The sequence below is a fragment of the Mustela nivalis genome, assembly GCF_964662115.1.
Source record: "Mustela nivalis genome assembly, chromosome: 9".
NCBI lineage: Eukaryota > Metazoa > Chordata > Mammalia > Carnivora > Mustelidae > Mustela > Mustela nivalis.
The window spans coordinates 10,573,885-10,599,451 of record NC_139028.1 but is presented as its reverse complement, the minus strand read 5'-3'; the positions used below and the strand labels follow the sequence as shown (position 1 = coordinate 10,599,451).

General features: G+C 36.7%; 1 protein-coding gene across 4 annotated transcripts in view; it reads right to left on the bottom strand.

Annotated features, from left to right (window-relative positions):
- Positions 1-25,567, bottom strand: part of LOC309840423 (uncharacterized protein) — a 339,186-nt gene that overhangs the window by 13,764 nt on the left and 299,855 nt on the right. For 2 of the 4 annotated variants that reach the window (XM_082682490.1, XM_082682489.1), the window contains exons 6-7: positions 5,464-5,655; positions 1,298-1,469 (exon numbers count right to left, since the gene is read on the bottom strand). The gene's annotated coding sequence lies outside the window, so the exon portion shown is untranslated. The remainder of the gene's footprint in view (positions 1-1,297; positions 1,470-5,463; positions 5,656-25,567) is intronic. The other 2 variants (XM_082682488.1, XM_082682487.1) reach the window with 1 other exon arrangement.

The window sequence follows — 25,567 nt, the reverse complement described above, 5'->3', positions numbered from 1 at the left end:
GCAGCAACCTCTTCTACCTCAGCCGCAGCAACATCTTCCTAGGAACAACACCAAAGGCAAGGGAAGCAAGGGCAAAAATGAACTATTGGGATTTTATCAAGATCAAAAGCTTTTGCACAGCAAAGGAAACAGTTAACAAAATCAATTGACAACTGACAGAATGGGAGAAGATATTTGCAAACGACATATCAGATAAAGGACTAGTGTCCAAAATCTATAAAGAACTTAGCAAACTCAACACCCAAAGAACAAATAATCCAATCAAGAAATGGACAGAGGACATGAACAGACATTTCTGTAAAGAAGACATCCAGATGGCCAATAGACACATGAAAAAGTGCTCCATATCACTAGGCATCAGGGAAATACAAATCAAAACCACAATGAGAAAATCACCTCACACCAGTCAGAATGGCTAAAATCAACAAGTCAGTAAATGACAGATGCTGACAAGGATGTGGAGAAAGGGGAACCCTCCTACACTGTTGGTGGGAATGCAAGCTGGTGCAACCACTCTGGAAAACAGCATGGAGGCTCCTCAAAATGTTGAAAATAGAACTGCCCTATGACCCAGCAATTGCACTACTGGGTATTTACCCTAAAGATACAAATGTAGTGATCTGAAGGGGCACGTGCACCCGAATGTTTATAGCAGCAATATCCCCATAGCCAAACTATGGAAAGAACCTAGATGTCAATCAACAGATGAATGTATCAAGAAGATGTGGTATATATACACAATGGAATACTATGCAGCCATCAAAAGAAATGAAATCTTGCCATTTGCGACAACATGGATGGAACTAGAGCGTATCATGCTTAGCGAAATAAGTCAAGCGGAGAAAGACAACTATCATATGATCTCCCTGATATGAGGAATTGGTGATGCAACATGAGGGCTTAAGTGGGTAGGAGAAGAATAAATGAAACAAGATGGGATTGGGAGAGAGACAAACCATAAGTGACTCTTAATCTCACAAAACAAACTGAAGGTTGTTTGGGGGAGGGGCCTTGGAAGAAGAGGGGTGGGGTTATGGACATTGTGGGGTGTGTGTGCTTTGGTGAGTGCTGTGGGGTGTGTGTACCTGGCGATTCACGGTCCTGTACCCCTGGGGATAAAAATGTGTTTATAAAAATAAAAACTAAAAAAAAAATTTTCTTGTGGCACATTTGGAACTATTGCACCCTGAGTCGTGTTCATAGTGGGGATTCAGACCAAACACGGAGCAATGAGACATGTTTGTGAGAAGAAAAATAATTTTGTTTTTGTGTCGACATGACAAGACTGAGGACTTACCTGTAAATTGACTAATCACATCTTGTGTTTTTTCTGAATCTTCAATTTTCCTCTCTCTGTGGAGGGATTGTCTTCTAAGGCTTGTTTAGCTACTTGAGAAGAATCATATTTTTAAAGTCGATCCTCAGGCACGTATGTTCCAGAAAGAGGCCGGTGAGCAGATGTAATAAATCTGAGAAGAAGAGAAGTTTGTTTTATTTCTTGAGCTTATAAAATATCTAATAAGACATCTCGAAATTTCATCTCTCATTAACAGGGAAAAAAGGTAAAAACAACTAGGGCTTATTGCACTTAATTCTGGGAAAGTCACTGAAGATGAATCATACCACCTCAGTTTTACACCCAAAGGAATTGATGTTTGGAAAGATAAACAGCTTGTTTAAAGTCACACATTTTTGGCAAGTACTTCAGCACCAAACATAGGCTATTGCCATGCCTGGAGTCTTCATCCTGCTAAATACATCTGATGGAGATTAAAGACATGACAAGAAGAGCAAACACTTTCAGTTTCTACCCTTGGAAGTTTGGCAACCATTTTAGTTCCTCTGTTAAAACCTATGTTAACTGGGGATGCCTGGGGGGCTCAGTTGGTTAAACATCTGAGTCTTGGTTTAAGCTCAGGTGCTGATCTCAGGGCTGTGGGATTGAGCCCCTTGGCAGGCCCCATGCTGAGTGGGGCGTTTGCTTGGGATTCTCTCTCTTTCTCTCTGCGCACCTCCCTGACTTGTGCTTTAAGTAAATTAATAATAAAATATATTTTTTAAAAAACTATGTTAACTTTAAACACTGAATTTCTGTTGGAAAATGAAACAAAATACAGTGTATATTTCAAAATTTTGAAAAATTTACAGGGAAACATTTCAACAACTTTAAAAGGGATTTTAAGGGGCACCTGGGTGGCTCAGTGGGTTAAAGCCTCTGCCTTCAGCTCCGGTCATGATCCCAGGGTCCTGGGATCGAGCCCCGCATCGGGCTCTCTGCTCAGCAGGGAGCCTGCTTCCTCCTCTCTCTCTGCCTGTCTCTCTGCCTCCTTGTGATCTCTGTCCGTCAAATAAATAAATAAAATCTTTAAAAAAAAAATAAAATAAAATAAAAGGGATTTTAAGACTGGTAAAATCTCTAGCTGTATCCAAATCTTATTGATCACTGAATCTATTGCTACATTTCTATTAGACAAGAGGATTCTTCCAGTGTATCACTATGCTTTTTTTTTCTTCTATGTTGAACCAAATTACCAACATATCTTTAAAAAAACTGAAGGTATGATCCAAATCTGGTGTGTGTAGTTTTCCTAGAGCTTGTGATCCTTTTTAGTAGGACAAAATATAAAATAAGGCTCCATGAAGGGCAGCAGGAAACCAGAGATGAACGTTCAGTCTGCTAATTGTTAGTGTTGTTTCTCCTTTGCTTGAAAAAACCTGCAAACCGTCTGGCAGGGACATTTTCTGCACTTTCTGGGTAGGGGGTGTGTCTGAGCATTAGAAAAGAGATGGTAAAGCAAGAGCCCAACTAGGACCACAGAAAAGAGCCAGGAGACTCTCCCCTGCAGGTGAATTGAGGTCTATACAATTTGCTACCTGAGAATTAAGAAAATGATGCTTCCTGTGGATACTTCCGTCTACTTTTCCCTGGAGGGTCATGACCCCCTAACTCCACAGAAATACTGTGGCATAGAATTATTGCAAAATACATCATTGTCAGATTTCTCTTAGCAATCCAGCCCTGCCTCGTATTGTCCCTGTTTTGAATGATTGTTTCAAAAGAACAACCCCATCACTGCCTGCCAGGAGCAAAGCTGGCCTGTCTGCCATTGCTGTGTCCTAGCACGGCTAAGACACTCCGCTAAGTGCTTCCAATCTGTCTAAATGTACATTTTCAGTGGTAGATGCAACCCTTACACGTCTGTTCCTAAATTTTTCCATTACGTGTTAAAATACTAAGTGCCCCAGTCTACACCAGGTCACACATTCTTTTTAAAGATGCTTCTTGGGAAGTTTGTACTTGTTAGTCTTATGTAACATGCTGAGAATTTTTTTCAGAGAGATAAATTGAGTAAAATCCCAGCTTAGAATATCGTTTAAGGCAGGTCCAAAGATGGGAGTGAATTACACTGTGTTACCTACACCACACACACACACACACACACACACACACACACACACAGAGACACCTTTTCTCTTATTCTCTCTCTATTCCACAGTGTTACGGAGAATATGGAGCTTGGTTATTTTTCTGAAGTCACAACTCTGTCCAGGTCACTGGACATGGATCCTCCTGGCAACTCCGCGTGAGCAGTGCCTTCTCCCTCCATTTCATGTTCAAATCCTACAGTGCCAGTGTCCCCTTTGTCCGTGAAATTCTCAGCAGCAAGTGGGAGGTGGAGAGGGGCAGAGGGAGAGGGAGAGGGAGAGAGAGACCATCAAGTAGACTCCATGCTCCATGTAGAGCCTGATGTGGAGCTTGATCTCACGACTCTGTGATCATGACTTGAGCTGAAACCGAGAGTCTGCTGCTGAACTAACTGAGCCACACAGGCACTCCCCCCACCACTGCCACAAAACTTTCTCTTATTCGTCTGCCACCCTCTCTACCTTCCCTTAAGCAAGTTGTGATATTTTCCCCCTCTGAATGGCCAAAATACTGCCTGGTGAATTCCAAAACACACTTTGTACCCATGCTAACTCTTATTATGTGCACATTTTACTTCTTTCTAGAGGACCCCAAGATCCTGTGAAAATAAGAACCTCGGTGATAAGAAAAAGATCAAAGAAAGAGATGAACAACAAAAGATGAAGAAAGTAAAATAAAAAGAGGGATGAAGGTAAAATAGTCTATTTTGAGTACATAGTGACATTACAAAACGTAGTCTCATTAATCTGTAATTAATCAGTAGTGTCATTAATCTGTCTGCTTTGCTTATAAGAAAAGTAGTAGTGCTATTTTAAAAATAATTGCTGGTGGGGTGCCTGGGTGGCTCAGTGGGTTGAAGCATCTGCCTTTGGCTTGGGTCGTGATCCTGGGGTCCTGGGATCTGGCCCCACGTTGGGCTCTCTGCTCGGCGGGGAGCCTGCTTCCTCCTCTCTCTCTCTCTCTGCCTACTTGTGATCTCTATCTGTCAAGTAAATAAATAAAATCTTTTAAAAAAATAAAAAGAGTAATTGCTGGAGTACCTGGGTGGCTTAATCATAATCATTAAGCATCTGCCTTCAACTCAGGTCATGATCCTGGGGTCCTTGGATTGAACCCCACATGGGGCTCTCTGCTCAGCAGGAAGCCTGACTCTCCCTCTGCCTCTGCCCCTGCTTGTGTTCCCTCTCTCCCTGTCTTTCTCTCCTTGTCAAATAAATAAATAAATAAATAAAATATTACAAAGAATTGCAGTTTCTTCAACATCAAATACTCCTAGAAAAAGTGAAAATAATTGCTATATAAATACAATTCACTATGCTAAGTAAATGCATATACACCTCCTCTTACAGATGTGTGAGGTCTAAATTAATATCAAGTTCTAATAGGTAAGGAAGCTGAGGCTGAGAAAAGTTACTCACTAGCCAGTGTCACAGAGCTTCTAGAAGACAAATCCGGATTACAAACCTGCTCTATCTGACCACAGACCACAGTGGTGCAGGCCTGGATGGGCCGAACAGGTAGGTGCCCGCAACTGAGACTCCCCGGTTTGGTAATTAATGTCTGTGCAGCTCACCCCACAAGCACAGCGTCTCCATGTTGCTGTGAACACTTCTCAAAGCTCCATCCCATCAAATTCACATCAAGGAACTAAGGAAGAAACACTTTTCCTCCTGAGAACCTTTGAATTTTTAAAGGGAATATGAGGCTAGGTCCCCGACTAAACAATATAATTAATATTAGCAATGGGGCCCAAGGGATTTAATAGAATTTTAATCTGGGATGGGCATTTCCTGAACAGTGAGAGCGGATGAGACAGTGTCTCGGATGAGTCCAAACAACGGCCGTGCGACTGACAACAGGCCTGCCCCACTATGCATGAGTGCATTGTCTTTGTAGAAACTTTGAAGCAAGACTGTTTGGAAAATGGATAAATCATTCAAAGGTGTCCTGTGTTTCATCAGACAGTTTAAATAGAACCTATATACTCAGTATGGTGAACTTGAACGTGATTGTTGTTTCAGAGCAAAAGACATTACCCCAGTTTGCTGGTGGAGTAAACAACGCGATCTTCAATTTATTCCGATTTTAAAGGGACCAAGCAAACGTCTCCTGAGGAATTAACTTCTTTTTACCCCGCTGCTCACACACGGTAGGTTTTTGAAAGACAATAGTTGTAGTTGTTGCTATCACTGTGGTAATTAACTGGATACTTCTTTTTTTTTTTCCCCCTGTGTAAAAATAGGACACTTTGTAATTAGTGTGGAGACTTGGGTAAGATAAATGTCAGAGAAAATGTCAGTTTAGAAAAATAACGAGATATTTTATAAAATATCTACTATGTGAAAGTGGTCATGAATTTATCACTTTGATTGGGTTTTGATTGTGCTCTGTGCAGTTTTCTACTTCTCTGTCCACACTAGCATGTCCAGCCGACTTGTTACGTGTGCATATTTGTTTTTCCTTCCCATCTCACTCTGATGTTGTAGCTGTTACATTTTAAATTACTGCTGGAATGTGTGCAGCAAAACTAAACAAAATATGGGGCTAATTCCTTGCCTTCAACACAAGACACGTTTCCTAACATATATTTGTGTATCAACCGATATTTGCACATTTGCTATTTGAAAATCATGGTTACATATGGTGAGGACCAAAAAAAGTATCTTAATTCAACAAATTTATGATGCTATCTCTTTTAAGATGCAACGTTATTTTATATATGATTTAAAAGGAAAAAGATATTAATTAGGTGTCATTAATAGTAAGAAACATCATGATTTCAATTATGTGAAAATGTGAAGTGGTGTATGCCAGTGAAACATGGTACGTACTGCTTCCCTAGAGAAATAAATTCAGTGTCTAGTTAAGAGAACAGTTAATCTTTAAGAAAGGCATCTTTGTACATTTTTACCACAGAAAAAGACAAGATGATAATTGATATGAAATTGTATAGGGTTTACAAAGCTATTTAAAGAGTCCAAATGTGGCTCCTTCTTGGAAAAATTAAATGCTGTTGGAGAAGAGATCGTCATAATCAGAGATACACTTTAGAGCATTTGTCTGGGTTCAGTATGAAGAATAAATTTGGGTTGGGGAAACTTGTGGAATCAGGAAGCTACTGAAAACACAAAACTTAAGTAATGGGGGCCTGACCATAAGTAAAGGCAAAAAGATTAAGCAGAACTTTGCCATGAACAAATTGATAGATACAGATGCTAGTGAATAAAGAGGGGTTGAAATTATTTCATTATACGTGACGCTCAAATTTGGAATTTGTGTAGGTGGGCTGGTATATTCCTTGTGAATAAATGGAGGGGATAAGATGGAGACCATGATCGTGGATGTTGAGGTGTTGTACTTAAGATGTGGGCAGGACTACTGATGGGCCCCCTAGATTGTGCTGGAAATGTGGACTTAAAGCACAAAGAAAGTCAGGCTTATGTTATAACTTAGGAATCATGAGAACAGAAGAATGATGCCTTTTCTGCCTCTTCCTTCCAGCAAGTAGAAGGTAAAATGCATAGTTGACCCCATATTTTGGCCACATATGTGCCAGCCACTCAAGGGCACCCACTGGATGTGACCCTAGATAGAATTTGATATGGCATATCTCCAGATCTATGTGTATATATATTCAATTAGCTGACTTTGAGAAAATGAATTAATAAACCATAAAAAGGTGTGTTTTCAGGTTGTTTGTAATTTAATGTAAAGAGCAAATACACCATATATAACACAATATAAGAAAAATGCAAGCAGTAGGATACCAAATTTATAAGCAAAATGTTCTTACTCGTTCAGAAGACTGAGAAATGTCTATGGCCGTATTGAACACTTACTCCACCCAAAGAAGTTCTTCAGAGTAGGAGAATTTGAGGGGCACCTGGTGGCTCACTCACATACGTGGCCAACTCTTGATTCGGGCTCAGGGTCATGATCTCAGGGTCCTGGGAGACAGCCTTGTATTGGGCTCCCTGCTGAGCAGGGAGTCTCCTTGAGGATTCTCTCTTGCTCTCTCTGTCTCTAACATAAATAAATAAACATTAAAAAAAAAAAGAGGAGAATTTGACTTCTTCAGTAAACCCTGATTATTCAAAAGTGAATATTGTTGATGTTTGATTTCATAGCTTTGAAAAGCTCAAATCATAAAAAAAAAAAGACAAAAACAGTTCACTATCTCAAAATAGTGAAATAACCATGGATTCCCTTTGTTCCATGCTGCTTTTTAAAGATGGATTTTATGGGGCGCTTGGGTGGCTCAATGGGTTAAGCCTCTGCCTTCGGCTCAGGTCATTATCCCAGCGTCCTGGGATCGAGCCCTGCATCAGGCTCCCTGCTTGGCGGGAAGCCTGCTTCTCCCTCTCCCACTCCCCCTGCTTGTATTCCCTCTCTCACTGTGTCTCTCTCTGTCAGATAAATAAAATCTTAAAAATAAAAAATAAAGACAGATTTTACTATATTTGTGTTACCTAACTTCATTTTACTATTTAATATTAAGTCCTAAGCATTTTCCAAGTCAAAGACAGCAATATGTTCTGTTCACACAATAATCTATCATGTAAACACATTCTATTTTACCTAAACACTTATTGTTACATTTTGTGATGTTTCTCAATTTCTTTATTACAGGTAATGCCCCAATGGCTTGTCAAATTAGTTTCTTAGGATACATTGCCATCAGTCATTGTACCATGAAAAAGACAAACAATCTGAGAGCTTCTGATAAACATCACAAAATAACTTTCTAAGTAGATTATGAGAAATATATGATAGTATTTGAGTGTGAGAGTGCCTGCTTCAATGTACTCTTATTTTGTTTGATATTTTTACTTCCATTATGAATATTTCATGATTGGAATGAGAAAAAAATCACCTCGTATTTTAAAACTATGAATTTCATTAACTCGAAAGATTAAACATCTTTCTAATAATCTGTTATCTATATGCATTTCCTCTTTTAGATCTTCTGTTTAATACAATTATATTGAGGCTTATGTCTACACACTGGAGTCTAATTTCTTATTATATGATTTCATTATAGATAAAAAAATAGTAATCCTCCATCATATTTCCTTGAAATATGTTTCTGATGATATTTTTTATGGTTATCAGATTATTTAAACTGGAGTAAATCAACTCTCTTAACCTTTCAGTTTTTGGTTTTTTCCACTTTCTGGAGCTGTCAAATCCTTTCCAGATCCAATGATCCAATACAAAGTACACAATTTATTTTATTTTTGAAATAATTTCCTAATTCTTTTATTCTTTGATCTTTCTGAGATTTGTTTTATTAAAGAATAATGATGAATCAGTAAGCACCATTTATCAAATAACTCCCTTATCCCTTTCACTTTGGGACTTCTCCATTAGGACACAATACCCGAGCACACATCTACTCAGCTCTACATCTGGGCCCCTTCTTCTGTTCCATTCATGTGGCCACATGGCATGGCTACATGGCCAAACCAAACTTATTGAATTGTTTGGGCTTTAAAATTTGTTTAGCCTCTCCATCCAAATTCATCATAAAAACATACATATTAGTCTTTCTAAAACTATTTCAGTCAGTGGCATTTTAGCTTCTTTCCATATACATTAGTCATTACAAATACACTGCTATTTCACATATTTTGATGCTACCGCATTTGGATTTTTTTTCCCTCTACTTAATTACCAATAGCATGAATGGAAGTTTTTGAATGTTGCATAGTTATCCTTTACCTCATAAACTTAGTGACTAATTCATTATTTTAACTAATTATCTTTGTTTTTATTAAAAATTTATTATTTGAGAGGGAGAGAGAGAGCGAGTGAGCATGACCTGGGGGAGGGGCAGAGTAAGACAGTATCCCCACCAAGCACGGAGCCTGACGTGGAGCTCTGTCCCATGACCCTGAGATCATGACCTGAGCCAAAACCAAGAGTCAGAGGCTTAAACTGACTGAGCCACCCAGGTGGCCCTCCTATTTTTTAAAAAATGTTTTTGAAATGTTTTTCTTCCTTCCAAAAATGATTTCCCATTCTTTGTTTTATTTATCATTGCTTTATTGCATTGGCCAGTAATTCCTGAGTAACTCCTGAAAAATTGTGATAACTGGTAGCCTGCTTTTCTTTACGATTTTAATGAGAAAACTGTTAGAGTTTCAGAGGTGAAAATGCTAGCTGTTGGCTATTGGTTTAAACCAAGTAGTCTATCGCTTATATAAGTATTTATCTTATAGCTTGAAGTTTGTACCTTTTGACCACTTTCAACCATGCCTCTCATATCTAGTAACCACCAATCTTACTTCTTTTTTATGAGTTTGTGGTTTTCTTTTCTTTTTTTTCTTTTTTTAATGCCACGTGTAAGTAAGACCATTCAGTATTTATCTTTCTTTGACTTATTTCACTTAGTGTAGAGCCACCAAGGTCTATCCATGTTTTCACAAATGCTAGGATTTCCTACTGTTTTTATGGCTGAGGAGTATTTTACTGTGTATATACACACACTTTTATACATATTATTTTCCCATTCATCTGCCAATGGGCACTTAGGTTGTTTCCATGTCTTGGGTATTGTAAATAATACTGCGGTAAACTTGGGAGTGCAGATATCTCTTCAACATACTAATTTGTTTCCTTTAGATACATATCCAGAGGTGACTTGCTCAATCACATAGTATTTCTATTTTTAGGTTTTTGAAGAACCTCCATGTTGTTTTCCACAGTGGCTGCACCAGTTTGCATTCCCACCCACAGGGCACGAGGGTTTGCTTTTCTTTCTTTTTTTTTTTTTTTAAAGATTTTATTTATTTATTTGGCAGAGAACACAAGTAGGCAGAGAGAGAGGAGGAAGCAGGCTCCCAGCTGAGCAGAGAGCCCGATGCGGGACTCGATCCCAGGACCCTGAGATCATGACCTGAGCCGAAGGCAGCGGCTTAATCCACTGAGCCACCCAGGCACCCGAGGGTTTGCTTTTCTTTACTTCCCCAGAATTTGTTATCTCTTGTCTTCTTGGTAATAGACATTCCAAAAAGCATGAGGTGCATTCTTATTGCGATTCTGATCTGCATTTACCTAATGATTAGTGTGTCTATTTCCATTTGAATATCTTCTTTGGCAAAATGTTTAGTCAGGTTTTTTGCTCATTTTCTAACTGGATTATTATTATTATTATTATTATCTTTCTGCTATTGAGTTGTGTGAGTTAATATATTTTGGATATGAACCCCTCATTAGATATATGATTTGCAAATATTTTCCCCATTCAGTTGCTTTTTTATTCTGTTGATGATTTCCTTGCTGTGCAGATGCTTTTTAGTTTGATAGGTTTTAGTAGTTCCACTTATTTTTAATTTTGTTGCTTATCCTTAGTGTGTCATATTTAAAAAAAAAAATCATTGCCAAGACCCATGTATGAAGCTTTTAAAAATATGTTTTCTATTAGGAGTTATATAACTATCATTAACACTGCTGTATGGTATATTTGAAAGTTTAGTAGATGCTGGAAGTTCTCGTATAAGAAAAAAATTATTTTGTAACTATATGAGGTGATGGGTATTAACTAAACTTACTGTGGTAAAAATATTTAACGTATTTTTCTTGTGACTGTCGTGATATTTCATATTACTATATTTCATAATATTAAAATATCTACTCATTTCAAAGAAAAATCAAATTTGGTAATTATAGATTATTCTGCTAATTTCATTTAATTATTTTACTTATAACCTTTTTATCTATGTCCATAAGTGAACATATTTATTTTGTAGCTATCATTTTAGATTTTGATATCAATATTACAGCATATTCAGAACATGGATTATTTAGCTTTTTGTCTATTCTTTTACTTTGGAAGCATTTTCTTTTCCTTTTTATGTCAGTAAAGTCAGAAATGTATATGTTTGAAGAGGTCATCTATAAAAGATTTTAATTCTAAAGCCCTATGTTGACAGAATTATTTTATAGATATTTATTATATTACAATTACTTTAATAAGATTTTCTGGCTGCTATCAACCTTCTAAATAACATTAAAAAAATTGAGAGAAATTAAATAAAATTTCTTAATTCTATCTAATCTATGTCATCTGTCTACCTATCTAGCTATACATCTATTTATGCAAATGTGCTCTGTATGTTACATAAAAATTTGTAATTTACTTACTTTATATCCTTTGAGTAACTCTTCCATTTGCATTTGAATTTAGAAGAAATTTGTAGCAGTTATTTTTAAAAATATTTATTTTATTTATTTAAGAGAGGGAGAGTGTGTATGAACAGGGGAGGGGCAGAGGGAGATGGAGGAGAAAAGCAAACTCCCTACTGGGCACAGAGATCATGACCCTGAGATCATGACCTGAGCCCAAATCAAGAGTTGGCCTTCTGACTGACTGAGCCACCCAGGCACCCCAGCAGTTATTTTAACTTAGCTCTATATTTGAGATATTTCCACGTTCTTCATATCTTAAACTTTCATGTCATTATAACTCCAATGATGCATTTTATGTTTTGGTTTAAAAGTGTCCATAAGTTACCTTTTATTAATGGTTTATCAATAGTATGACTTTTCAGGTCTTGCGTGCATAAAAATACATCTGTGTCTGAAGACAACGCCATGTTTTTGTCCTTTTCTGTCCTTACGTGTTTCTTTAACTTGTTTGTTTCCACAATATATTAAATTGTCTCAATGTGCTTAGGTACATACTTACCTTTTTTTCTTCCTCCAGTAACAATTTTAACTTATTTATAGCCTATTTAATGTTTTACCATGGGAAAACTGGAAACCAAATGTCATTATGTTATATGAGGTTTATACTTACTTTAAACAAAAATGTAACCTAAAACTGGCTTCCCCAAATTGTTACAACATGGCCGTACTCTGCCCTCATAATCACAGAGGAACAGAACTCTGTGAAGCAGGCCCGTTATGTTCTTACAAGAACAGAATTAAACTGTGTGACCAGACAAGGATTTCAATTACACTACTTAGAATTCCAATGGAATCTTTCTTCCTCTTGGAGTTTAAAGCAAAAGTCAAATGCCAGTCTTCCTCAAGATTCACAAGGCTGATTCAGGTTGTCTGGCATTTTTAAAATCTCTATCACAATAGCTGCAATGACTTCAACTTCAGTCCTCCTGGACTTCTTCTAGATTGTCACCAAGTTCTAGACAAGGAATGCTAACTGTTGGGGCCTTTTCTGCATCCTTTCCAGAAGAGGCTTGCAGCAGTGTTCTACAACATTGCTTCGAAGTGCACTGAGTTCTGCAGGCAAGTTCACATGGGACTGCACTTGATTAAGAGCCCACACTAGCAAATTCAGGTGGATACTTATCTTTATTCAGTATATCATCCGATAAGATCATCATTTCCCGACTATACGCTCAAGCTTTTTCTTTTTGACTTGAACACACTGCTTATATACATACTAGAAATTGAATAACTTTCAAAAATGACAGATTGGTATATCTGGATTATTTCTGTCCCTTCCCTTATACAGAAACTCTAATTATTTGAGGCCATGCCATAATAAGTTCTTTCTTGGTAACCCGAACATTTAGTAGAATGTTCCATATGGCTGTTATTTTCTTACAACTTAGAAAATAAGAGGAAATTTCCTAATATTTTCTTCTTTTTCCTCATTTCTAGAGGTCTGTTCTTTGTCTCAGGCTTTATGCAATATTTCTTTTCTTTTGAGCTGCAGTTATTTCTTTATCACAACTATCTCTACCAATGGAGACTACGTTTGAGTTTATTTTCACCCACTCTGTTCCGGTGCTTCTTCATAGGTAGAACTGAAAAGCAGAATAATGTGTCCAGTTCTGAATCCTCAAATTCCCCACTGACATTTCTCTGACTGCTTTTTTGCACAGCTGAATGTCTCTCAACTCACTCATCTTCTGCTCCTGATTATGGACAGTAGAACAGGACAAGGCCACCTGTGGTCTTCCTCCATTAAGTGAATTATGTGCTATTGCATGGAAGTCACAAGTCCTGCATGCAACATGCAGAAGCAAACCTTTTATTTCCTGTCATGTCTTCTCATTGAGATGGAAGCCTCTCAGTGGATGCTGAAAGACATTGAGGTTGTTAGGTTGAGGAGGAAGGTTTGGCATGACGGTGTGATGTTCTGCTGGATTTTCTGACTGATATAGATTTCTGTTCTTCAACTGAAGGATACGAGTAGGGAAGAGGCTGATATTCTCCTGCCTGCCTCTTTGTCACTGGTAGATGTCTCTCCTTATCTGTAGGGTATATGCTCCAAGACTCCAGTGGATGCCTGAAGCCATGGATAGTACCAAAACTTATACATGCTATGGGTGTTTTCCTCTACACACATACCTATAATAAAGCTTAATTTATTAATTAGGCATGGTGTGAGGTTTTTTTATTTTAATGATTTTTATTTTTTTATTTGAGAGAGAGAGAGAGACCACGTGTGAGCGATCACAAGTTGGGAGAGGGGCCATGGGAGAGGGCGAGGCTGACTCCCCACTAAGTGGGGAACCCAGTGTGACTCTGGGCTAAGGACCCTGAGATCATGACTGAGCCCAAGGCAGATGCTTAACCAACTGAGCCCCCCAGGTGCCACAGGCATGGTATGTGATTAACAGCAATGACTAGTAATAAAATAGAACAATTAACAATATACTATATTAAAAGTTATGTGAAGGTGGTCTCTCTCTGCCCCCCAAAATATTTTATTGTACAGAACTCCTTTTTCTTGTGATGATATTATATGTTAAAGCGCCCATGTGACAGGATGAAGTAGGCTAAGGCAGACATTGTAAAGCAGCATGAGGCCACTGTTGACCTACAGATGATATGTCAGAAGGACCATCTACTTCCAAATGGCAGTTGACCTCACGTAATGAAATCACAGAAAGCCACAGATGGAGAGATTGGCTACTGTATTCTGTATCACTGAAAGCAGGGTTTGCTTTACGACTGAATTTCTCAATCTGTCTTGATATTATTGGAAATTGCTCCCAAAATGTAATATCTTCTTGTTTTTATTAGTTTTGACAGCTGCTATATCCCTTGACTTTTTCCGTTTCTGTAAATAGTTTAAGAAGTTGGGAGGAGTAAATTGCAGAATGTTAGTTTACGGTCATCTTTACTTGCATTTCCATCACAGGCAGAGGAAACAATATGAGCTAAGTCAGAAATGTGAGAAAATGGGAAATGGCTAGATTTCTGGGAAATGGCTAGATTCTAGGAGTTATACAATTTTATTATCGATTGTGAAATGGGGAGCCATCAAAATTTTTCACCTGAAACTTGGCATTATGAAGCTGTTATTTAATAAAAATTGCTCAGACCACAATGGGTAGAATGAATCCAATATGCCAAGGACCGCTTTTGAGGTACATGTCATAGTTCAAGGGAAAGGGGATTCTGGGCAGTGTAAAATGGAGACATTAACTAAAGTATGGAGATTTAGGAGTCAGATTGCAAAATGGTTAGTTGTCATAGTGAGACTGTTTGCTCACTTACTAATTCAACCACTTAGAGCCATGTGATCCTGTGTGCCTCTTAATATCTCCGGGTCTCAGAATTGAGGGCAATTATTGCACACTCTTTACAGGGCTCCTAAATATGCCAATAATACTAACTTAGTAAATTTAAGCTATTATTATTACTCACATTTTATCTTCCAGAAAATCAGCTCGCCAGGAGGAACAGTGACAAAGGAAGAGATCAACCTCCTGAACACCGAGCTTTGTACGGAAAAGGTGTAATAAACATGCATATGCCTGTTTCCTGCCCAACCCGTAAAGCTATGCAGGAAATAGCCTCCAATCAGCATTAGTGGGCTGGAGACCCCATTTTGTTCTTCCTAAACGTAAATATCACTTCGAGGTGTTACCATCTGATTCCTAGTTTGTTTAAATGTAATTGGATTTGATATGTGAATATACTGAGTAATTCTTTTCCTGTTAAATTCTGAAAGATAAATCCCGTGTTTACTTTACAAGCACTGACTCTACCTGTGAGCTACTATGTTTTTGCTGCTTTTTCGTGTGTGAATTCAAAAGCTTTGATTTCTCAGTGAATCTGTTATGCTAACAAAGGTGTTTTCATTTGTGTGTTTTTCATTAACTTATAAAGATGAGAAAAATGGAACTGTATTAGTATAGTACCTCATTTGTTTAATTATTTGTAATAAGTAATTGGAAGGCATGTAAATGAATATGTCTTCCCTATTAGAGGCAAGTGGAAAGCTTCTTCTACTAAAATTAAACACTCTCTGGCATACTTCTTAAAACAGCAAAGATATAATCTTGGAATTTCTCTTTATATTTCATTACTCGGAGAGAGATCAGTAAATGTTAGAAATTAGGGCATACCTACCTTATGAAATCAAGAATTTCTCTTGCCAGGGCACCTGGGTTGCTCAGTCAGTTAAGCATCTGACTTTTGATTTTGGCTCAGGTCATAATCTCAAGGCTGTGAGATGAAGTCCCTTGGGTGCCTGTGAGATGAAGACATTGGGTCCCTTCATGGGCATGGAGGAGCCTGCTTGGGATTCTTTCTCTTCCTTTTTCTCTGCCCCTCCCTCCCATTCTCTCTCCCTCCCTTTCTTAAAAAAAGAAAGGAAGGAAGGAAGAAAGAAAATAAGATAAAAGAAAAAATTTCTCTTGCCTTTTAGAATTCTGATGTCTCACCTTGGCCCAGGAATTACAGCTATTAATTTAGTTCAACATGTTAAAAGAATACGTGTTTTTTGCCATTTAAAATGGAGTCTGATTCATTGCCACAAGAAATGTAGCTGCGTCTGCATGAGATAATCAGTCTGTCCAGTGTTTCTGGAGCAGAGTGCAAGTCTGTGCAAAGCACAAGAATTCTCAGGGAACAGAAGCTACATTTCATTAATATTGGTAATGTTAACATTTAAACAAGCTAGCATTTATTAAGTACTTATCATATGCCAGGCATTGGTCTAACTTATTTCATCTCCATGATTATGAAATAAGTGTTGTTATTTTCTTTACTAAACAAAGGAAGAGACTCAAAGTCTTGTTCAGACCACGCAGACAGTAAATGGGCAATTTTAACAAACACTCTGATTCAGAACTGGGATAGAAGCACCACAGAAAAATTCCTAATAATTCACATGTGCAAACAGATTTAATCACAAGAATGCCTCCTTGAAGACGATGGAGTTTGAAAGCTATCATCGCTGTGAGGGAGAAAGACACCCATCCTTTCTCCAATTCAAAAACGCTAAGTAGGAAAACAGCTATTTTACTCAGCAGAGCAGAAGGACAAAAATTTAAATATTTAATAATGGGAAAGTATAATTTGGTTTTGATACGACACAGTAATATGTTACAAGCAAAAGATACAGCGATTATTTAAGTGATTTTTAAAAGATTTATTTGTCAGAGAGAGAGAGAGCGAGAGCGCACAAGCAAACAGAGTGGCAGGAAGAGTTAGAGGGGAAAGCCGCCTCCCTGATGAGAAAGGAGTCTGATGTGGGACCTGGTCCCAGGACTCTGGGATCATGATCCAAGCCGAAGGCAGCCACTTAGCTGACTGAGCCACTCAGGCACCCCTATTTAAATGATTTTTTAAAAATAAACTTTCTTGAGGCAGAACTGGTAAATAATATATTCACTAATTTTAAATGTGTGATTTAGTTCAACTTCTCACTTCTGGCAACCACTAATACGCTGGGTCTCTATAGCTTTTCCTGTCATAGGATTTCATATAAATGGAGTTATATACTGTATACAGTTCTTGGTTTCTTACCATAATTTGTGGACATTGACCTCTGTTGCTGTATGTGTCAGGAATTTCTTCTTTGTATTTCTGAGTAGTACTCCATCATAAAAGCACACTTTAAGTTATTTACCCACTCACAGTTTGAGAGACATTTAGGGTATCACCAGTATTTTACTATTATTTATAAAGCTGTTTTGAACTTTTGAATACAAGTCTTTGTATGGGCATGGGTTTTTATGTCTATTTGATAAATAACTAGGAGTGAGATTTCTTGGTCACAAGAGAGGTATATAGTCAACTTTATATACAACTGTCAAATGGTGTTTCAAAAAGAATGTACCATTTCGTAGCCTTATACAGATGTTAGGATGTAAACATCCTAACAGTTTCTCATTTGGGATTATTCAAATGTAAATTTTAGCCATTTTATATTTACAGAGATTCCTCATTGTGATTTTTTCCTAATTGTTATGTTAAGCATCTTCTTTTTATCCTTAGTTATAATTTTGTAGCTCTTTTTATTAAGAGACTTATTGAGATATGATTTATGTACATTAAAAGTCACCCAGTTGGGAGATACAATTCAATGGCTTTCACTTTATTTACAGAATTGTACAAATGTTGCCATCATCTAATTTTAGAATATTCTTATCATCCCCTAAAGGTCAGGCAACTCCTAATTCTTTCACCTTCTCTACAGATTCACCTAACCTGGACATTTCATATAAATGACATCATAGAATATATGGTCTCTTCTGACTAGCTGACAACTTTTCCGTTTAGCGTAAGGTTTTTGAGCTCTGGCTATTTTTCAGAGTGGATCGTTACACCTGAACTTTCTTTTCAGATATGCTGGTTTCCTTTTTCTTTTTCTGTTTTTCCTTTTTTCTCTCTTTTTTAATAGGACAACTTATTTCCTTATTTTTATTATTTTTAAAGATCTTATTTAGTTATTTGAGAGACAGAGAGGGAAAGGCAGAGAGAGAGGGAAAAGCAAGTTCCTCGCTGAGCAGGGGGCCTGATATGGGGCTCTACCGCAGGACCCCAGGATCATGACCAGAACTGAAGGCAGATGCTTAAACGACTGAGCCACCTAAAAACTCTAAGAGTTCTCTATCTATTCTGGATATATGCCCTTTATCAGATACATATTCAATAAATACTTTCTCCTAATGCATGGCATGCCTTTTCATTTTCTTAATAATGTCTTGTGAGAAAGAGGCATTTTTAATTTTGATGAAATAAAATTTTCCATTCTTTTGCCTATGGTTTGTGATGTCCATGTCCTATATAAGAACATAAGCTAAACTCAAGGTCACAGGTATTTTTTGTTTTGTACATGAAATTGTATGCTTCCACTTATAATATTTAGGTCTACTGTCTCTTGTAAATTAAGTTTTATATTTGGTGTGAGAAGTAGGTCAAGGTTTACCTTCTTTTGCACATGTGTGTTCAATTCTGTCAGAATCATTGGTTGAAGAAACTCCTTTCCCATCGAATTACTTTTACTCTTTGTTTGAAAATCAGTTGATCAAATGTTTGTCTCTATTTCTAAACTCTGTTCTTTTTCCTTCAATCTGTAGGTCTATCCTTATACCAACAGCACACTTATGGTTACCATAAATTTATAATGTGTCATGAAATGAGAGGTATAAGGGCTTCAACTTTCTTCTGCTTTTACAAAGGTATTTTGGCTATGCTACTTTCTTTTGTTTGCATATACATTTAACAAGGGCTTTTTAATTTCTGCAAAAACAAGCCCGTCAGGACTTTGATAGGGATCACACTGAATCTATCGTCCACTTTGGGGAGCTTCCAGTTAACGACGCTTAGTCTTCAGATTACTGAACATGGTATAACGTCTAGATTTCATCTTCAGGTATATGCAGTATTTTGTGGTTTTCATTGTATATATTTTACACATTGTTAAATTCATTCCTAAATATTTCCTATTTTCATTTGTAATTGTAAATAGTATTTTTTTTCGAATTCCAATTTCCATTCTTCACTGTTCAGATATAGAAACAGCTGAATTTTTATTTTGACCTCACATGCTGTATCATGACTGAACTTGATATTTCTAGTTTCTTTCTCATATATATATATATATATCACAATTCTCTTCATAAACATGGCATCTGTAATTAAACAGTTTACCTCCTCCTCTCCATCTGTAAGCCTTTTATTTCCTCTACTTCCTTACTGCATTAACTACCTCCTCTATTTCAGAGTGGAATAAAAGTGATGTGAGCAGACATGTTGTAATGTTTTCAGTCTTAGAGGGATAACATTCAGCTTTTACCATTAATTATGTTAGCTGGAAGATTTTCTCTTTTTTTCTTTTCTTTTCTTTTTTTTTTTTTTTAGCTGTAGGATTTTCATACATGCTTTGATTAGGTTAAGGGAGTTCCCTTATTTCTAGTTTGCTGCTGGTTTTTCTATCATTCTAGTCATGAATAGGTATGAAGAAATATCTTTTACATCTATTGAGATAAATATTTTTTTCCTTTTCAGTGTATTAATATGGTGAATTACATTATTTAAATTTCAAATGTTATGAAAGCCAGGTATCCTGAGATAAACATCTGGATTTGAGGTTCTAAAGTACTGTTAAATTTATCTGCATCTAAGTTAATGAGGGATCTTTTCTTTTCTTGCAATGTCTTTGGATTTTTCCTATCAGGATATTTCTAACCTCATAAAATAAGCTGGGGAGACTGTTTTCTGAAAAATTTATGTAAAACCATTATTATTCCTTTCACAACTGTTTGGCAGAAACCACAATGGACTTATCTCAGCCTAGAATTTTCATTGGGGACAATCTTTTTTTTTTTTTTTAAGATTTTATTTATTCATTTGACAGAGAGAGATCACAAGCAGGCAGAGAGAGAAGGGGAAGCAGGCTCCCGACTGAGCAGAGAGCCCAATGTGGGGCTCGATCCCAGGACCCTGAGATCATGACCTGAGCTGAAGGCAGAGACTTTAACCCACTAAGTTACTCAAGCTCCCCAACTGGGGACAATCTTTTAAGATAGATTTAATTTCTCTAATAGATAAAAGGTTTTCTGGGTTATAGTTTTCTCCTTGTGTGAGCTTTGGCAGTTTGTGTCTCATAAGGGATTTGTACATTTCATCTTCATTATTGATAATATTCTATATATATCTTTTGATGTTTATAGGATCCGTGGTGATGTTTGTAGTATTTGTAATCTGTGTCTTCTTTGTCCTTATCAGTACGACTTAAAAGAATTTATAAATTTTAATCATCTTTGCAAAGAACCAGCTTACGATTTTGTTTTTTTTTTCCTGTTGTTTCTGCTTTTATTTCCTTCTTTTCTTTTGTTTTTAAAATCAGCGTTTCTTTCTTACTGCTAGCTTTGTGTTTGACTTTTATCCCTTCATTTCCTAAGGTAGAAGATCGTTGATATAAAACCTTTCTTCTTTTTCATTTAAAATGATAATTATTTTTCTTCTAAGCACTGCCTAGCCTCATCCCACAAATACTGATACCCTGTGTTTTGATTTTCATTGATTTAGAATATTTTTAGTTTTATTTATACTTCCTTCTTCAATTCAATGGATTATATATAACCCATGTCGTACTGATTAATTTCCAAATATCTGGAGGTTTTTCAGATCTCATATTTTTTTCTTTCTTGTATAATTTCACTTGGTCAGAGAACATATTTTGTACAAGTTCTGTCCATTTAAATTTATTGAGATTTTCCTTGTGGCCCAGAATGTGTTCTAGCCTCATGAATGTTCCCTTTTACTTGAAAAGAATGCATATTTAATGTGGTTTTGGGTGGAGTATTCTATGAATATAAAGCCCTGAAAACCATGAGAGACTGTGGACTCTGAGAAACAAACTGAGGGTTTTGGAAGGGAGTGGGTCAGGGGTTTGGTGAGCCTGGTGGTGGGTATTAAGTAGGGCACGGATTGCATGGAGCACTGGGTGTGGTGCATAAACAATGAATCTTGGAACACCAAAAAAAAAAAAAATAAAATGAAAAAAATATATATAAAGACCTGCAAGTTTATTGATAGTATTTTTCACATCTTATATATCCTTTCTGATTTTCTGGCTAGTTTCTTAATAAGAATTGTGAGAGAGGTATTGACATCTTTATTGTTAATTATGGATTTGTCTAGTTCTCATGAAATTTTGCTTCACATGTTTTGAAGCTCTGTTATGTGGTGCATACACATTTGGAATGATTATGTCCTCTTGAGAAACTGGTCCCTTTCTCTTAGTGAAATTCTCCTCTTTGTCCCTGGTAATATTTCCTATACTCTGATCTACTTTTTCTAATATTAATATAGTAACCTCAATTTTCTTTTGAGCTTTGTTTTCACAGTATGTCTTTTAAATCCTTTTACTTTTAACTTCTTTGTGTCTTTTTATTTACAGTGGATTTCTAATAGGCTGCATGTAGTACAGTTTTGCTTTTTTATCCAATCTGATAATCTGTGCCTTTTAGTTGGAATGTTTAGATAATTTATATTTAACATAATTATCAATAGGGTGGGTCTTAAGAATTCCTTCTTTAAATTTGTTTCCATTTGTTGCTAGCTGTTCCTTTTAATCTTTTTTCCTATGATTTTATGGACTGTACATTTTCTTAAGATTTCATTTCATCATTTCCACTGCTTTAAGAACTATACTTCTTTAAAAAGAAAAAAAAATTATACCCGGTTGCTTTAGGTTTTATAACGTATTTTTAACTTACCATAATCTACTTTCAAGTAATACGACACTTCATATTAATACAAAAACTTCACCACAGAGTATTTCAAATTCCTTCACCATTCTTCATGCTATGGTGGTTATACATTTTTTTCCTCTGCTTATATTATAAATTCCAAAATACATTACTGTTATATTTGTACTAAATACACAAAAATATTTAAAGATTTAAAAGAGTAACAAATTTTTTTTAATGTGCACTCTTGATATCTACAACTTTCAGAACTTGTCATATCTTCTTCTTTTTTTTTTATATTATTTTTATTAACATATAATGTATTATTTCCCCCAGAGGTACAGGTTTGTGAATTGTCAGACTTACACACTTCATAGCTCACCACATCACATACCCTCCCAATGTCCATACCCCAGCCACCTTCTCCACACCCCTCCACTCCCCAGCAACGCTCAGTTTGCATCCTGAGATTAAGAGTCTGTAATGGTTTGTCTCCCTCCTGATCTCATCTTGAAACATTTGTAATGACATGGATGGAACTAGAGGATATTATGCTGAGAAAAATAAGTCAATTAGAGGAAAACAATTATCATATATATGATCTCCCTGAGATGAGGAATTTGAGAGGGAGTGTCCCTGTCATATCTTCTTCTAATTGTATTTCTACTTCTACCGAATTTCCTTCTGCTATCATTTTTCTCCTTCCTGGGGAACTTTAATGGATCTTACAGTGCAAATTTGTGGAAATGAATTCATTCAGCTTTTGTCTATCTGAAAACATCTTTATTTTGTTTCCATTTTGAAAGACAGTGACATTACTTTAAACTGTAAATAAATTTGGGGTAGAGACATCTTTAAAGTATTCCATTTTCTGACCTAGAATCCTCCTCTCTTTCTATATATATATAAATACTACATATGTTATATATATAATATATTTATATCACATATTATATTGTAATGTGTATTATATATTATATATTTTCTAGGTTTTAAAATATCCACAAAATGTATTATTAAATATATATACTTATATATATACTTATATATATTTTATAGTATATTTTATAATTTTTATAAATATATACTCCTAATATTTCTTACCTTTTTATGTTTGTGCCACTGCTATGAATGCAATTATTCTTATACCATCTTTTAACTGGTTATTATTGTCTTAAAGAAAGTTACATTTTAAAAACTTATCTCTTATGTGGCCACTTTTCTCAAGGATGCGGGTGAGTCTGAGGACTGTGTAATAAGTCTGATATCAGTGCAGGAAAGCAGGTAACTGACTCTTCATGAAACAAACCTGTCTGTTGGTGGGATGACAACTCCCATTTCTGGCTGGAGCATATCTTAGATCCCTGAGCCAGGGGCAACCAGCAGCATTAACCACAAGTCTCCCTATATTGACTGTGTAGGAAGTGAACTACTTTGTGAGTTAGAATATGCATATGTAGGGGCATCTGGGTGGCTCAGTCAGATGAGCCTGGGACTCTTGATTTTGGCTCAGGTCATAATCTCAGCATCCTAAGATCAAACCGGAATCAGGGGCTCCAAAGCTGAGCATGGAGTCTTCTTGAGATTCTCTCCCTACCTCTCCCTCTGCTCTGCCCCTGTTCACACACATGCTCTTTCTCTCTCTTTTTAAGATTTTATTTACTTATTTGACACAGAGATAGAGAGAGCAGCAAGAAGATGGAGTGGGTAAAGCAGACTCTCCACTGAGCAGAGACCCCAGTGTGGGGCTCGATTCCAGGACTCTGGAATCATGACCTGAGCCAAAGGCAGACGCTTAACTGAAAGAGCCACCTAGGCACCTCTTCATACTCTCTCTCTTAAAAAATAAAATAAAATAAAAATTATTTTTAAAAATATATGCATGTGTCACCCAAATATTCCTTTATCCAGTTCTATGGACTATTTTTGCAAGACTTAACAGGGATTGCTAATATTTGGCCTGAAGGATTTGACTTTCCAAGATGTGATTTTTTTTTTTTTCTCTCTCTCTCTCTCTCTTAGTCTTCATGGATATTTCAATTGAAATTGAGTAAGGATAATTTAGGGCTTCTTAGTTAGACACAATTTAAAACAGGAACTCTCAAATTACCATTGTGTATCATTGAACTAAAGAATAAAGTTTCAAATAAAAAGAATCAGAACACTATTTTCAGGAATTCTATTCAATTATCCGTAGAGTATTCTTATTTATGTCAGTCATCTTTTTTTTTTTTTTTAATGCTGTGCATGTCATTATGCAAAACATGCATGCTCTTCACTCTTGATAAGCTTTTAGCTTTATATAAGAATACCATCATGGCTCAGTTGGTAAGCATCTGCCTTCAGCTCAGGTCATGATCCAAGGGTCCTGGGATCAAGCCCCACATTGGGCTCCTTGCTCAGCAGAAAGCCTGCTTCTCCCTCTCCCATCCTCCCTGCTTGTGTGCACACTCTCACTGTCTCTCTGTCAAATAAATAAATAAAATCTTAAAGAAAAAAAAATAATACCATTACAGCTTAGTTCTGCAGAGAGCATTCTCCTGAATGTCCAGTCTAAGGAAATTTTCACTGCCATTGCACTACTCAGCTTCATTATTATATTCATTTCTAAATTTATCTACTACACTGTCTACCTGTATTGATCACATCTCCCTTCACTAGACTATAAGCTTCATGAGAACTGGGCTTTGTGTGTTTTGTTCACTTTTGTGTTGTTAATGCCTAAAATAGCATTGTTGAGTGTGTAGCAGGTACTGAACAAATGCTTTTTGGATGAATATATATATAGAATGAATGAACTTAATATAAATGCAGTATGTTCCATTACAAGGCAGGAAAAACAAAAAACAAAACACATTAGTTTTGCCAGCGATCTCATGGGGGATATCGCTGATACTCAAAGACATCAGAGGAAATGGATTTGAGCTGGACCCTGGGGAATAAGAGTAATTTGTATGGTAGACAAGAGTGGGGTTAGTCATTTCTTAGGTCAAGTTCCCTCAAAGCCAAGCATAAGGCAGGTACTGGGGGACATGTGATTTTTCAAAGGAGTCCTTCTGTGGAAAATCCCATAAATAGTGAGAGAGCAGAATAGGGAAGGGGAAGGAGCCCATCGAGGTGTGGTCTCCAGTGAAGTCTAGCCTTGACACATACATGGGCAGCTCTGGAGTATAAAGACTCCAGGCATCTCCTGATAGCCAGGGTGATTCTCTGGAAAAGGCTGAGATGTAAGCCATTCATTTCAGGTCTAGCAAAAGTGGGAGGCAGCTGCACCAAGGAGTCAAGGTGATCTGTGGAGTACCAGATCTGTACATTGCAGTAATCCCAGGTTAAGGAACAGGAGGAAGAGAAGTACAGAGACACAAAACTTGATGATGTGTCAGAAACGTCCATGTGATCGCATTCTATTTTAAATGGCAGTCTGAGGTAAACAAAAATTAAAATTTAATAATGTATGCAGTTAATTTATTATTCTCTAAAATATTTCTCCCATATGTAGCAACTCAAATTCAGCAGCACATTCACTAACTAAACAGGACATAACAAAATAATACTTAATAAATCTTTTCTCTTAAGAGAAATCAACCATTTGTGTAGTATTCTAGGTGTCACAGATAGTCCCAAAATTTAACTTCCCATGCTCCTGCTTTCACCCCATGGTTTTCAATAGCTACCACTTCAGAAGGCAAAATCTTCTAAGAATCACCAAATATATGTCTAATCATAACAG